At 39.4% G+C, this 11,662-nt stretch overlaps 1 long non-coding RNA gene across 2 annotated transcripts; it reads left to right on the forward strand.

Moving 5' to 3' along the window:
- Nucleotides 1-7,615: 7,615 nt before the first annotated feature.
- On the forward strand, nucleotides 7,616-10,827 carry LOC104221164 (uncharacterized). 2 transcript variants are annotated; one of them, XR_709657.2, is made up of 4 exons: nucleotides 7,616-7,913; nucleotides 8,587-8,684; nucleotides 8,778-9,804; nucleotides 10,524-10,827. It is a non-coding gene; the product is annotated as an uncharacterized lncRNA (long non-coding RNA). The 2 variants fall into 2 exon arrangements; XR_709656.2 differs by lacking the exon at nucleotides 10,524-10,827 and having other exon boundaries at nucleotides 8,778-10,276.
- Nucleotides 10,828-11,662: the final 835 nt, after the last annotated feature.

The raw sequence follows: 11,662 nt of genomic DNA on the forward strand, positions 1-11,662 counted from the left end.
TGATATGGGGCATATTGCAAGATTTTGCCCTCGAGCATTGAGCAGTTCTCAGCATCAGGGTTCCCGTGCCATGGTTCAGACACCGAGTGTTCTACAGCCCGCTCAGCCAGCTAGAGATGGAGGTAGAGGTGCTAGAGGTAGAGGTAGAGGTATTAGAGGTGGAGGTCAGGCCGCTAGAGGTGGAGGTCAGCCAGCAGTAGGCCATCCAAAAGATGTAGTTTAGAGTGGTGGGGCCTATACCCGATGTTATGCTCTTCCAGCCAGGCCTGAGGCTGAGGCTTCCGATGTAGTTATCACAGGTACTGTTCTGGTTTGTAGTAGAGATGCTTCAGTTCTATTTGATCCAAGATCTACATACTCCTATGTGTCATCTTATTTTGCACGGTATTTGGTCATGCCTAGTGATTCTTTGAGTGCTCATGTTTATGTTTCTACACTGGTGGGTGATTCTATTGTGGTAGATCGTGTCTATAGTTCATGTATAGTTGTGATCGGGGGTTTTGAGACTCGAGTAGATTTGTTACTTTTGGACATAGTTGATTTTGATGTCATATTGGGAATGGACTGGTTATCACCTTACCACGCTATCTTGAACTGTCATGCCAAGACTGTGATCTTAGCCTTGCCGGGCTTACCTCCTTTAGAGTGGAGAGGGACTCCTGGTCACTCTACCCGTAGTGTTATCTCATATATGAAGGCTCGACGTATAGTCGAGAAGGGGTGTTTGGCTTATTTGGCATATGTTCATGATTCTAATGCCAAGGTTCCTTCTATTGATTATGTGCCTGTTGTTCGTGAGTTTCCTGAGGTATTTCCTTCAGACCTGCTGGGTATGCCACCCGACAGGGATATTAACTTCTGCATTGATTTGGCTCCGGGCACTTAGCCCATTTCTATTCTGCCGTATCGTATGGCCCCGCCTGAGTTGAAAGAATTGAAGGAGTAGTTGCAAGACTTGCTTGATAAAGGCTTTATTAGACCTAATGTCTCTCCTTGGGGTGCGCCGGTGTTGTTTGTCAAGAAGAAGGATGGATCGATGAGGATGTGTATAGATTACCGTCAGTTGAACAAGGTTACAATCAAGAATAAGTATTCACTGCCGAGGATTGATGATTTGTTTGATCAGCTTTAGGGTGCCAAGGTATTTTTGAAGATTGACTTGAGATTTGCCTACCATCAGTTGAGGATTAGGGCATCCGATGTCCCTAAGACGGCTTTCCGCACTCGGTACAGGCATTATGAGTTCTTGGTGATGTCATTTGGGTTGACAAATTCCCCAGCAGCTTTTATGGATTTAATAAACCGAGTGGTCAGGCCTTACTTAGATTCGTTCGTGATAGTTTTTATTGATGATATTTTGATATATTCCCGTAGCCGGGAGGAGCACGAGCAGCATCTAAGAGTGGTTCTTCAGACTTTGAGAGATAGTTAGTTGTATGCCAAGTTTTCGAACCGTGAGTTCTGGTTGAGTTCAATTGCATTTTTGGGTCATGTTGTATCAGTAGAGGGTATTCAGGTAGATCCGAAGAAGATAGAGGTAGTCAAGAATTGGCCTAGACCCATATCAGCTACAGAGATCCAGGGTTTCTTGGGTTTGGCAGGCTATTATCGTCAATTTGTGGAGGGGTTTTCATCTATTGCAGCCCCGATGACCAGGTTGACCCAGAAGGGTGCCCAGTTCAGGTGGTCGGACGAGTGTGAGATAAGCTTTTAGAAGCTCAAGACAGCTTTGACTACGGCACTGGTGTTGGTTTTGCCCACAGGTTCAGGGTCATATACAGTTTATTGTGATGTATCTCGTATCGAACTTGGTGTGGTGTAGATGCAGGATGGCAAGGTCATTGTTTATGCTTTGCGTCAGTTGAAGATTCATGAGAAGAATTATCCGGTTCATGATTTGGAGTTAGCAGCCATTGTTTATGCGTTGAAGATTTGGAGGAATTATCTATATGGCATGTCATGTGAGGGGTTCACAGATCACAAGAGTCTGTAGTTATTGTTCAAGCAGAAGGAGCTAAATTTGAGGCAGAGATGGAGGTTGGAGATATTAAAGGACTATGATATCACTATCTTATACCATTCGGGAAAGGCCAATGTAGTGGCCGATGCTTTGAGTAGGAAGTCAGCCAGTATGGGCAGCCTTAGATGTATTACGGTCGGTGAGAGACCGCTTGCTTTGGATGTTCAGGCTTTGGCCAATCAGTTCGTGAGGTTGGATGTTTCTGAGCCCAGCCGTATGTTAGCTTGCATAGTCGCTCGTTCTTCTTTATTGGAGCGTATCCAAGATCGACAGTATGATGATCTTCATTTGTGTGTCCTTAAGGACACGGTACAACACGGTGGTGCCAAGCAGGTTACATTAGGAGATGATGGAGTTTTGAGGCTGCAGGGTCGAGTTTGTATGCCTAATGTGGATGGACTCTGAGAGTTGATTTTAGAGGAGGCCCATAGTTCCCAGTACTCTATTCATCTGGGCGCCACTAAGATGTATCAGGATTTATGGTAGTATTACTAGTGGAGGAGGATGAAGAAGGACATTATTGCATATGTGGCTCGGTGTTTGAATTGTCAGCAGGTTAAGTACGAGCATCAACGACCTGGTGATTTGTTCCAGAAGATTGAGATTCCAGAGTGGAAGTGGGAGCGTATCACTATGGACTTCATTGTTGGACTCCAACGGACTCAGAGGAAGTTCTATGCAGTATGGCTTATTGTTGATAGGTTGACCAAGTCAGCACAATTGATTCCGATGGCAGTCTCCTATTCTTCCGAGAGGTTAGCTGAGATCTATATCTGGGAGATTATTCGTCTTCATGGTGTGCCCGTGTCTATCATTTCAGACCGTGGTATGTAGTTTACCTCACATTTCTGGAGAGCAGTTTAGTGGGAGTTGGGCACACGGGTTGAATTGAGCACAACATTTCATCATCATATGGACGGACAGTCCGAGTGCACTATTTAGATTTTGGAGGATATGTTTCGAGCCTGTGTCATTGACTTTGGAGGCTCGTGGGATCATTTTTTTCCTTTAGCAGAGTTTGCCTACAATAACAGCTACCAGTCGAGCATCCAAATGGTTCCTTGTAAGGCTTTATATGGTAGGTAGTGTCGGTCGCCGATTGGATGGTTTGAGCTGGGAGAGGCTCGGTTGTTGGGTACGGATCTAGTAAAGGATGCCTTGGACAAGGTCAGGATTATTTATGATAGGCTTCGTACAACCTAGTCCAAGCAAAAGAGTTATGCCGACCGTAAGGTTCGTGATATGGAATTTGTGGTCGGTGATCGGGTGTTGCTTCGGGTGTTACCTATGAAGGGCGTAATGAGATTTGGGAAGAGGGCAAGCTTAGCCTTAGGTTCATTGGTCTGTTTGAGAGCCTTGATCGAGTGGGAGAGGTAGCTTACAGACTTGCATTGCCACCGAGCTTATCAACGTGCATTCAGTGTTTTATATGTCCATGGTTCGGAAGTATCACGGCGATCCATCCCACGTGTTAGATTTCAACATTGTCCAGTTGGACAAGGACTTGTCCTATGAGAATGAGCCGGTAGCTATTCTAGACCGGCAGGTTTGTCAGTTGAGATCGAAGAGTTTTCCTTCTGTTCGTGTTCAGTCGAGAGGTCAGCCTATTGAGGCATCGACCTGGGAGTTCGAGTCTGATATGCGGAGCCGTTATCCCCATCTTTTCTCCGACTCAGGTACTTCCTTCTTATGTTCGTTCGAAGACGAACGACTGTTTTAGAGGTGGAGGATGTGATGACCCAAAAAGTCATTACTTGGTTTAGAAATAAATTCTGTGTTTTGAGGCCTTAAAACCTCTTTTCTGTCTCACCTCGATTTGCGTGCGCAGTCCGGGCGTGTATCCAGAAAGCCATTATGTAAAACTTTATGAAAAATGATGAATTTTGCATTTAAAATAAATTTAGATTGACTTCGGTCAATATTTTTGGGTAAACAAACCCGGACCCGTGATTTGACGGCCCCGAAGGGTCCGTAGGAAAATATGGGACTTGGGCGTATGCCTGGAATCTAATTCTGAGGTCCCAAGCCTGAGAAATGAATTTTTAAAGAAAATTATTTTCTGGAATATATATGAGTTTTTGGAAATGAAACATGTTTGGAATTTGATGGTATCGGACCCGTATTTTGGTTCTGGAGCCCGGTACAGGTCTTATATGTGATTTAGGTAGAGCCTGTAAAATTTGAAAAGAAACAGAGGTCATATGATGTGATTCAGAACCATTGTTGTAAAATTTGAAACTTTGAAAGTTCTTGAGATTTTCTTTGGTTTTGATGCTAAATTCATAGTTGTTGATGTTATTTTTATGATTTGATTGCACAAGCAAGTCCGAATGATGTTTTTAGGTTAGTGTGCATGTCTAGTTTGGATCCCCGAGGGCTCGGGTGAGCTTTGGATAGGCCACAGAGTGAAATTTGCACTTAGGAATTGCTGGTATGTTGCAGGTCTATAGGCTTCGCATGGCTCGCACATGCGAGATCGCAAATGCGAATAAACCATCGCAAATATGAGAGAAGGCCTGGGCAGGCCTGATCGCAAATGCGAAGAGGTCCAGAAATCCCCATTGTCGCAAATGTGATTTTGCAATTGCGAACAATGATCGCAAATGCGAGATTAGCAAATTTTGAAGGGTTCACAATTGCGACATCTGCGACCTGCAAATTCATGACTTAGCCGAAAATTTTTTATTTTTGAAACTCTTTCAAAACATAAACTCTCTTGCGCGATTTTCCAAAGAAAAGTTCTTCTCCAAATCGATTATAAGTCATTTCTAACTCGTTTTCTTCAATCTTTAACATCTTTTCACATGATTTCAACTCAAAATCAAGGGTTTTCATGGGGGAAATTGAGTGTTTTGGGTAGAACCTAGGTTTTTCAAATTTTGGGGATTTGGACCTCGATTTGAGGTCCGATTTCAAAATAAATTATATATTTGGGTTCATGGGGGAATGAGTAATCGGGTTTTGGCTCGAACCTCGAGTTTTGACCATGTGGGCTCGGGGGTAATTTTTGACTTTTTGGGGAAAACTTTAGAAACCTATTTTCATGAATTAGAATTGATTCCTTAAGCATTTATTGATATAGTTAAGTAACTTGTGGCTAGATACGAGCGAATTAGTGGTGGAATCAAGAGGTAAAGCGGTAGTTGAGGCTTGAATTGTGTTCGTGGCATCGAGGTAAGTATTTGGTCTAACCTTAGCTTGAGGGATTAGGAGTTGTGTCCTATTTGCTATGTTTTTTTTTCCAGTACAACGTATAGGCATGATGACGAGTATTTATACGTTGGTGTCAAGCATGACCGTGAGTCTTATACTATGATTAATGTGATTCCGTTGTATTGTTCATGCCTTATGTGATGATTTCTATTGTTGAGCAAAACTTGTGGAAGTAATATTGGTATTTGAATATTGAAGAGCGTTGGCTCAAGTTGTAAAATGAATTGTGGAAGTATAATTGGCAATTGAACCTTATAGAGCATTGGCTCAAGTTGTGAAGTAAGTTGTGAAGTAAATGTGAAAAAGAGAATAGAATTGTTATGTTGTCTCCCTTGTCGGGATGTTGTTGCTTTTAACACTATCTCCCTTGCCGGGATTTGATTGTTGTACTATTGTTCCCTTGCCAGGATTTTATTGTGATTTTATGCATTTCCTTGCCCTTATTGCTTGTGATTGTTGTTTGGGTGAGAAAAAGTGTTAAAGCACGAAGGGTGATGCCGTGCATTGTTTTGGTAAGAGAGTATTATAGCACGAAGGGTTATGCCATGTATGATTTTGTGAGGAAGAGTGTAAAAGCACGAAGGGTGATGTCGTGCCGCACGATTTACAATTCCGTGCCGATTACATTGATTTTATGGTGATTACGAGAGTAAAAGCATGAAGGGTGATGCCGTGCAGATTATATTGATTCTTATGGTGAGGCCGAGAGTAAAAGCACGAAGGGTGATGTCGTACACTTGTTTGACTTCTGATTCTTGTTGATAATTGAGTTATGGTGTTCCTTATATTTACTTGCTGCCCTTCTGTTATCATTTGATGTTTCCCCGCAGCATGTTCTCCTCTCATTCTTAACTGTACATTCCTGTTTTTATTTTTCACTATATATGAATTAACTGCACTAGTTTATTTGGTAGTCTGGTCCTAGCCTCGTCACTACTTCGCCGAGGTTAGGCTAGGCACTTACCAGCACATGGGGTCAGTTGTGATGATACTACACTCTGCACTGTGTGCAGATTCCGGTGCAGTAGCTTTTGGACCTTAGCTTTGGGGTTGCTGGCTTCAGTTCATTCGGGGATCCGAGGTAGTCCTACAGGCATCCGCAGGCCTTGGCGTCTCCTTCTATCCTTTTATTCTATTTCTTTTATGTATTTTAGAGACAATGTTGTAATGACTCTTTCAGACCTTTATTTGTAGTATTCTTACACAGTCTGTGAAAATTGTGACACCAGTCTTGCATAGCTTATGTATGGATTGATATTGACATCTTTATTAACATATTACGTTTTAGTGTTCCGCTTTTAAATTTCCGTTGTTCATATAATGTTGGCTCTTAATTGCTAAAGGATAAAAAATGGAAAAAAGGTAAATGATTAAAAAGGTTGGTTTGCCTAGCTTTCACTAGTAGGCGCCATTACGACTCTCGAGGGTGGAAAATTCGGGTCGTGACATTACAAGAAGGAGAATTAAGTTGGGGGTTATAAAATAAAAGAGTTGTTACAGGATTCAAATAGCAGTTAATTTTTAGCAAAACCAGATTTTGATTAGGCCTCACGTATATCTCGCGCATAGGGGGACAAATCGACTCGTTTTGCCTTCAAGACCAACTTCTCATGTGCGCAAGGTCACTCCCTTTTGCTTTCTCTTTACAAGCGCAACAAAAAGTAATTCAATATAAAGATAAAAGAAACTTTTCAACGGATGAGTGACGCTTTGTCTTTCTTAAAAGACAAAGAAGTGAGAAAGAAAAGGGACAACAAAGAAATCTTTGACTTTACATTATTATTCGTTAATAATACCAATAGCGGGTGGAGATCCCCTCCGGTGAATTTTGGTCAAGTATTGTTCAAAATGCAGTACCGATATATGCCATGTGTACACCCAAATATTTTAAGGTTGAGATTCATTTGGTCATTAAACAACTAAAAATGATAAGACAATATTTAACGAAAAATCTATTATATATTTTACTATATTAGAAGTGCGAGTGAAGCAGTTGAGACAGACATCACTTTGCCGACATGCCAGCTTAGGCTGTTATATTTTTGCCACTATTCTTTTACATTATTACGTTGAATGCCATGAGTGACTTTGGTAAATAAAGGTAACTTCTTAAGCATTAAAGGGCGAATTATATAGGTAAAAAATGGTCTAAAATTTGCGGCTTTTCCTCTGCTGCTGAGTCAGTGTATTAACAGGCAACAGCAGAGCACATGGACTTTTTCCTTTGACAGCTGGAGCTAACTTTGGTGCTAATCTATCTAAAAATGTTTATTTTCCCGTTATTCTTCTTCTGCTTATCTTGGTACCTTGGCTTCACTCAAAGGAGTTGTACCATAAAATAATATTTCTACAGCATTAACTTTACAATTGGTAATATAAATTTTCCCCAATTAGTTGCCTTTTCTGCTATTCGATCACAACTCTCTCCTAAAATAGATTTCTCTGTATCATTGGATTTCTCAGTTGTCTAATTTGTGCGTTTTCCTGTTTGAAAGGGGTGGTGTTGGTGTAATGTATTTAAAATTAGGATTTCTTTTTGGAAAAAATTGGTGGATGGTGCTAGGTTTTGGGAATTTGATAAATTGATAAAATTTGGAGTTTTATCTGCTTTGTCCTCAATAATCTAGAAAGAAGATTGTGATTTCTGTAGTAATTGGCCCAAAGTTAACAGCTTCTCACTGTAAGATTCTGCTGTTCCCTAATTTAGTACTTCACCAAGTTGAAATTTCTGTGTCTTTTTTGGTATAAAAAACTGTTATGAATGCCACGAAACAATTGTTGACAATTTTATTATTCTAATCCTACACTACAGTTTATAGAAGTAGAAAAATATTGATTTTTGTTCTACTTAAACCTGCCAAATCTTGGAGTGCTGCAGTTGTAGTATTTACATTGACTAAGCTATTGTAACTTCTTGAACTTATTCGAAATTTTGCGGTACGAACTGGGTGTTTATTCATTGATGAGTCAAGTTGGACAAAATCCAAGTTAGCAAATTGAATACCTCGCGTTTCTTTGGTAGAATGTACTGGTTGTTAGGATGATTCGTCGAAATCCCATTATCTTGAACAATGAACATATTTGAACTGTTGAATTGTTAGTTCTCCGAAGCTACTAATTTTGCAGCCATGGTATATGTATATCTTTACAAGTTCTAGCTCCTTCTCCTCTTTGTTACCACAAAAAAACAGAGATTACAAAGGCATGGAGTTCCAACAGTTACTTTGAAATATAGTGGCTAAAAAGTCCAGATTATTGAAAAAACATTAAAGTGTATTTTATGTATGTTCGCTGCCTTACATTTCTAATGTGGGATGGTTTGTTGTTACAATTTTATGGTTATTAATATGCAGGCTATACTGCCCGTAGACAAATTGTAGATAAATTTCGGCCGAGAGAAAGAAGGGATTAGTGAGTTCGTTTTCAGACAATAATTGTTCAAGATTAAAACGTAAGTTAGCTTACAACTATAACTGTAACGTCAGATTTACTAACTTGCATTCTTCCAATAATTAGTGTATTATCCTTCTGAATAAAATTGCAGGAGGAACAAATTTGTGTAATACTCTATAGTGATGAAATTGGACGATGTGATAACTTGTTCAAACTTTTCGAGACGTGCCTCATTTCAACTGCCAAAGTTAGATATCCACAGCCTTATTCACTACACATTGGCCAATTTGAATGGGTCGTCGACATGTTCACTATTGTGGAGTCTATTGCAAGGAATAATGAAAATGTAACTGAATGTTCTTCTTGGTAATTTCACTCCCAAAAATGTAACTGTCAAAAGAATTTTCTGTTAACGTGACCTTGAGGGACCTTGTGATCACGATCTCTCCTTTGAGCTATTCGTTTGCATATGTAAATACTTTGGAAGTTGTCTTACCAGATATCCTTATTACTGATGAGGCCTCCACCATTAGTGCAGCGGGGACGCTAAGTGGTATGTATGCGCAGGCTCTCGAAACAGTTGCAAGGGTATATAAACATGGGCGGACGTTAAGTGGTATGTATGCGCAGGCTCTCGAAACAATTGCAAGACATGGGCGGATCGCTGGTGTCGTTTGAAAATGATACACTTTGGAGAACTTGGGTTACTGATCAAAGTTTCTCGACGCAACGGAATTCTGCTAAGTCGATAAATAAGATTGCTTCTGTGAAATATCCACAGAATGGAGCAACACCAGATATTGCACCACAGACAGTTTATGGTACTTGTAGAAAGATGAATGTGGCTGATACTGGTTATGATCCTAACGTCAATTTTAATGTGACTTGGACGTTCAATGTGGAACCTGGATTCCAATATTTCATTCGTTTACACTTGTACGACATAGTGAGCACAGCTGCCAATCAGCTGCTATTTAACATTTATGTGAACTCCTGGAACGTGGCTAATGATTTTGATCCCGGTCAGAAAGTGCAGGGCTTTTCCGCCACAACTTCTTTCAACGATTGTTACTCCACCTGCTAAAAGTAATAGGCTTAACATTAGTGTCGGCCCGTCCCCTAGGAGCGGTTTTCCTGACGCCTTTCTAAATGGACTGGAACTTCTGTTCAGCACTATGGTTAGAGTTTCTTTCATCGTCACTATTATTATGTAAATGAGCTTCCTTGCCTAATGATTCAGGCTTTACTGCAGAACAACTATCCTCCTGACAGACTAGATCAAATGTCTCCACGGCCCATAAATCAATTCTTGGCATAAATATCATGCACTTCCCCACACTAGCACATCTCACTGCACAAGAGATACAATCATGTTCTACTGTTAATTGTTTTACTTATTGTTTATTTCAATAATTTTCAACATTTTTTCCACAATTTGATATGCACTAAATGTTACTTGGTTACAATTTAGATTATATTCCGGATAAATACTACACCTTAACGAAAAATTACAAAGAGAAATGCTTCCACATGTTGGTACTGAAAAGTAATGTGACACTAACCGAATTGGAATATGATAAATTCCTTTTCTACCTCAGAGATTGTTTCATTTCTTCATTTTGTAATGGATATGTCTGCATATTTCAATGATCTGTTCATTTTTACTACTAGGCAACTAAAGTAACAACTATTATGAATACATAGTAATAATTGGCTTCATATATATTTGACAGAAGCTAAAAATACAGTGTTCTTTGTTGTATAATTAAATGTTGCTTATTCTTCTCGAGTGGAATAAGTTTCTTCATTAGTTCAATTTAATGAACTCTTTTGGCATTTAGTACAAACACTTGTTGTAATGTGTTATATTCTTTTGTCAATCTTACTTATCTTTCAGGACATCATAGGTAAAACATACGTACATATTTTTGACTACTGCTGATGTAAAAGCATCTCAAGCCCTCAAGAAAAAAGCATTTGCAGCATGAAAAACATGCAAAGAGAGAAATTACATCTGACACTATATGTTGAACTTATCTCCGGAGAGACAATAGAGATCAATGCTGCAAATTATATATGAATAGAAACAACTGATCAGGTGAAGTTAAAAAGTTTTTACCAGTAAGTCTTGTTGGTATTGATTGTAATTTCTCCAACAAACTTTTAAGCACTCATTGCTATTTTGTATTGACATATTTATCTAAATGCTCGTATTTGGAAATACATTTGATGACTAACTGTATGCCCTTTTTGTCAGAGTCTTATTCATATTTTGATGATGGAGGTTAGAACGAATAACACATTATATGATGATGCGCTTCATATCATAATGAATAGTTATGAAATAACGAAAGTAAAACTAATAGACTGTTATATAACGGTGTAGCTCATGTGATAGAATATACAAAGCAGATAAAACTACAATTTACTATTGGATAGGTTTCTTTAACTTGGTACCACAAATTATTTTGATCCAATTTTTAATCTGTACTTTCCTGAAGTATTCTGGCTCTTAGCGAAGGAAGCAGTCATAAACAGGAATATTAAGTGTTCAAGAATGATATGTAAATAACCTCTGTAAATAAATTTATTTTCTCGAGAAACGTTACTAAATGTTTGGAAGTCCACAAATATTCTTAAATTTTTTCTATATTGCTCATATAGAAAAGGATGTATAGAAGTGGTAGAATGTACTGATGTATCGCCCCTACTGATGGCAGTTCTACTGTTTATTGTGGTAAGATGTGGCAGTTCCATAAGAATATGGAAGACGTCTAAGTTGCATGAGTTTTTCTGCATTGGCATGTGCAAGACTATTTCTTAACTGTTTAGTTTTAATAATTGTCACGACCCTAGTTCGCCCTCCGTGAACTGTCGTGACGGCACCTAATTTCTACGACTAGGTAAGTCTAATAAGTGCGGGAAATGAATGGAATCTGGCGGAAAATATAAATTAAAAGCCAAGAATAACAAAAGGAGAACGATATATAAAATGTCGCTCGGCATATACAACACAGCATCTCAACATCCTACAAC

Source organism: Nicotiana sylvestris, chromosome 7, assembly GCF_000393655.2.
Source record: "Nicotiana sylvestris chromosome 7, ASM39365v2, whole genome shotgun sequence".
Classification (NCBI taxonomy): Eukaryota; Viridiplantae; Streptophyta; class Magnoliopsida; order Solanales; family Solanaceae; genus Nicotiana; species Nicotiana sylvestris.